This window comes from Cavia porcellus, unplaced genomic scaffold (genome assembly GCF_034190915.1).
Source record: "Cavia porcellus strain 051 isolate PalLab524CR breed Dunkin Hartley unplaced genomic scaffold, mCavPor4.1 scaffold_25, whole genome shotgun sequence".
Lineage (NCBI taxonomy): Eukaryota > Metazoa > Chordata > Mammalia > Rodentia > Caviidae > Cavia > Cavia porcellus.
The window spans coordinates 50709237-50714148 of NW_026947508.1; the positions used below are offsets into that span (position 1 = coordinate 50709237).

General features: G+C 37.3%; 1 long non-coding RNA gene across 1 annotated transcript; it reads left to right on the plus strand.

The window, feature by feature from the left end:
- The first annotated feature begins 756 nt into the window (after positions 1–756).
- On the plus strand, positions 757–4390 carry LOC134472848 (uncharacterized). Its single transcript, XR_010042824.1, has 2 exons — positions 757–898; positions 2126–4390. It is a non-coding gene; the product is annotated as an uncharacterized LOC134472848 (long non-coding RNA).
- The last annotated feature ends 522 nt before the right edge of the window (positions 4391–4912 follow it).

A 4912-nucleotide genomic window follows, 5' to 3' on the forward strand; every position in this document is an offset into this window, starting at 1 on the left:
GAGGTGCTGGAGGGCAGAGGTGATGGTTAAAGAGTGATTTTCTATAGACAATGGTCATCTATTGATGGGCTAGAGAAAGGTACATGATTAAAACTATGGCTTAAAAAGTATCAAGAATATAGAATGAGAAGAGCAGTAATGAGATGACTTGCAGACAAAACAGAAATAAGAAATAACTGTTCAATTGACACCAGGCAACAGGCACCAAACACTGGTACAAGCAGGCTCTTTCTCATTAAGGCTGTTGCAGGAACAATAAAGGAAGACAGTGTTTTTGGGTCTCAGTTCCATCAAGTTTCACAATTGTCACTGTTTATTGTCCTCTTCCAAGAACAACACTACAGGATGGCTGGGTTTTCTAATCCCACTCAATAGTTGTGTTCCATATAATGCTGCGGCCACACTTGTGGCGCTGAAAATTCTCAGTGTGTTTTTTCATACCCTTTTTAAGAACAACAAAGACGCTACCTTGTTTTTATTCACCAGAGAAAGGCCTCTTCTGTGAGTTCTACATGAACAATTTCTTGAAGCTTGGAAGTGGGTACTCAAGAAACTGTTTATATTATCTTTGGGAATTGCATCCTCACCCTGTGTCTTACCAAAGGAAAGAATTCAAAAAATATTTGTTAGAATAAGCAAATAATTCATTGCAACATTCATTGCAAGAATGTCTGCCCGGAATTTGTCCTCAGAGTCCTATGTACTGGGGTATATCGTTCGACCTGTGGGGTCAGCTTGGGACTGACCTCTGACTTTTCTCTTTTAGCTGTTTCACTGGGGCTGAAGAGTGGAGCTAGACCACATCCAGCTGGAGCTGCACCTCAGGCAGCACCCAGGAGGGCACCCAGGAATGGGTGTCAAGGCTGCATTAGAAGGCTCCCTTCTCAATGAAGATCAGGTGAATGCACTGGCGCTTCTGTTGGGCCCATCCCAGTAGGCCTCAGAGAAAGATAGATTTACAAACTCGGCCTATTTTCACTCATAGTTAGTAGTCTAAGACTTTCTTGAAGACTCCTAGAAATGACAGTATCACAATAAGCTCAGAAAATGTCTTTTAGTATTAGGCACACACTGGGAAGGTTATTTTTCTGTTTTATTCATTTTTTCATATCATCACCCTGTAATTTCCACCCATGCTGCTTCCTCTGCCCAGGAAATTCAGCAAAGAAGGGTGCGTGCCCTTCCTCCTTTATAGTACTCGGTAGCAGAGCCAGGACTCAGCTCTGTTGAGTCTGATTCTTGCAGTGGCCTTATGGTGCTCACATGTAAGGCACAGAAACTACAAAAACAATCTAGTCACCAGTGTTTCTCTCACACCCATGACAATATGTAGAGAATTGCCGATGAAAGTCACGTCTAGTAGCTTAGTGAGATGGTTTAACACATTCTGCTAGTATTTGATAAATCAAGCCAACAAAAATCAGTAAGAATAGAGATATGCACAAAGTTAATTAACTGATTTTATACATAGCAGAGAGAACAATTCTAAAAATTCACCATCTCTACACAGCAGCATCTGGAAACTGTAACAACAAAAAGTCATAAACGGTTTCACAACAAATGTCTATAACTGACAAATATTTTTACCATCCACAACATTTTCTGACTATAATGAAATTTTATTAGAAATGAATATACAAATAAAATGTAGAACAACATATCTTTAACTCTAAAAAATGCCCAAGAGACATTAAATATCTTTTTAAAAACTCTACAAATATCAACAACTTATATGGTAAAGAGTACAAATTAGAATTTTAATTAAAAATTTAAACCTTAAAATTTAAAGCATAGGAAAGTAATCAGGAAAGTGCTAATTAATACCTTAGTGAGATTCTGTTAATCATGTATTAGTACAACTAAAATTAAAATAGTCATGATACCAACTATTCCCAGGTAACATTTGTAAAGTTGTGAAGTGACTTGGAATTTTCATATAGTAACTGCAGTTACTAAATTAATGAGACTCTCAAAAACCTGGCACTATATTTTCAATTTGAATATAAATATATCCTATGACTTATCAATTTGATTCCTAATCATATACAATTCTGAAATGCATCAGTGAATTAAAACTTGGTATGAAAATGTTTACAGAAACATGTTTCTTAATTTTCCCAAGCAGAAATCACCATGTACCCACAAACAGTACAATGGATCAAACCATTGTGAATTATTCAGACACTGAAGTACTGTGTACAGCAATGATGCAAGATCCCACTGGAGTGGTTACCTTTAGAAACAAGGGATGAACCATTTCTCTTCTGCAGTGTCTGTCTGCCGTGCTACTCTGCCTTGGACACAGCCAATTATGGACTGAAACCTCTGCAAACTGTGAGCCAAATAACCTTTCGTCCTGTAACTTTGAGTGTCAAGTATTTTGTCTGAGCAGCAAAAAAAAGTAACTAAGATATCTGGTAGGATGAAAATTTTAATCAGTAAGTAGACAGATGAGCTTCCCAAAAGTGACTAACCATGAAGGGAAAGTACAAATTGTGGCCTATAATTTGTACTAAATACTGCAGAAAGATGTCTGCAGCATTCTGATGACTTCAAGTTTTCATTTCATACCTTACATGCAAAGGAATCAGGAGATTAAAGTTGGTGCATGGTATGAAGAGACTCGAGCCTCACCCATTCCCAGTTGATACCCTGAAGTCCTAAACACAGTATGACTATATTTGGTGACAAGGCTTTTAGGTAGCAATTAAGGTTCAACAAAGCTGTGAAGGTGGATGGATTCCTAATCCAGTAGGACTGGTGTTTAAAAGGATGTAGATCCCGTTCTCTGTTTCTCTCCCCTTTCTCGTGTATGTGTGTGTGTGTGTGTGTGTGTGTGTGTGTGTGTGTGTGTGTGCTTTGAAGATACAATAAAGAGGCATCCATCTGCAAGTCATGAAGAGGTCTCTGATCTGGCACCCACCACAGAAACACCCTGAGCTGAGACTTCAGCCTCTGACACTGAGAAAGTAAATTTCTATGGCTTATAGTCAATATATAGTTTACTATGGCAGCGTAAGCAGACCAATAGGAAGTATCTTAGTTACTTTCTCATCACTGGCACATAGAACCTGACATCCACAATTAAAGGAAAGGAGGTCTGTTTTAGCTCACGGTTGTAGAAGCCCCAGTTCACAGACTGCTGGCTTTAAAGCAGGGCAGCATGGCACAGGGCCATGGCGGAAGAGACTTGCTTATGTCATGGCAGATAGGAAGTAACAAACAGTCAAGGAAAGAGGAAGACAAGTACATCCTTCCAGGTCACGCCTTCTCCAACCACCTTCTCCAACCAGGCTTCACCCCCAAACATGACATTTAGCTTAAACTCATCAGTACACTAACCCATGATCCAGCACCTCCCCAAAGCCCCAGCTGCGAGCAATGAGGCTTTGGGAGAGGCACCTAGGTATGAGCCATAACGTGGAGTATAGGCAAATTTAGAAGTTTAATGTAAGATCCATACAAAAAAGCTAAGCCCTCTAAGAATACACCCTCAGTGGAAGGGCAAACAAAGAATAAAGAAAGTCTGAGTAAAGAAGAGGCAGAAAGCGTATTTGTGTTAACTTGATTTATAAATGAAGTGGTAAAAAAGAAACTCTAGGTAAAGTGTTAACACTTTAACATAGTTTAACATAGTTAACCTTCACATAGATATATTGTTTTCATTTTTGAATTTTTGAAACAGAGTTTCACTATGTAGTCCAGGCTGGCCTTAAGCTCACGTATGTGGCCCAGGATGGCCTCAAACTCACAGAAATCTTCCTGCCTCAGCCTCCCAAGTGCTGGTATTACAGGTGTGCACTACGACACCTGGACTTTTGTGCAAATTTTTTGACTCCAACTCTTTGATCCTCTGTCTATACAAAGTACCTCTCAAAGATGCTTTATTTTAAAGTGGTCCTGATTTATAGTGAATAAACAATTAGCAGGACTGAATGCAAATCCAATTTTGTATAACATGATTATTTAATATTTTTCAAAATAATGAAAGATGATTAAGTTTGAGCCAGTGATAATAAACATGGGAAATTAGCAAACCTGTTCAGAAAGCACCAAAAATAACTTACACAAATGGGACATGTAATTAATTAAGCCTTTAATAAATGGTTAAAAATTACATCATATGTAGCCAAGGAGATAATTAGTGGTAGAGAGGCAAATACATTATCGAAGATACAATTCAGAGACCAAAAATAAGTAATAAACAAAAAATAAATAACTAAATGGAAAACTATGAAACAGATTTAAGTATAGAGAGGATACAATGGAAAGATTTAGCATGTAAGCAATCAGAGCTCTAGAGAAACAACAGGAAGAAAAAAAGCATTATTTAATCATATAAAGTCTAAGTATTTTTCAGAACTGTGGAAGAATAAATATTATAATTCTACCAGGAGTATGAATTTTGTTATATATTTTGGCCTTGCCTAATAAAGTTAAAATGTGCTTATTCCTTACAGTTTACCTATGTTAGTCTAAATCAATTCTGTACCTGTACACCAGACGGCACGTGCAATATTGTTCATAGCAGTGTGCATGTAGTACATTTATACAATGAGAAATCATACAGGAATAAAAGTAAACATACTAACATTGATTAACCTTAAAAGCATAAGAAACCAAGTGCAAATAACATGTATCATATTATTCCACCTCATAATAGTCAAATAGTAGTATTTACACGAATCTGTAACCTACAATCTGATACACTCACACAGAGAGAATATCTCTATTAAACCATTAGTGTATGCCCACTCAGTCTTAGCTCCACAAACTTATGTACACACCCACTACATACTACAGACTATATATACATGTTTTAATTTTCTTTTCTTTTAAAGAGAATAAAGCAAAACAAAGCAAAGCAGGACAGAACAATATAATACAGAGCTTCAAAACAAGACAACAGGAA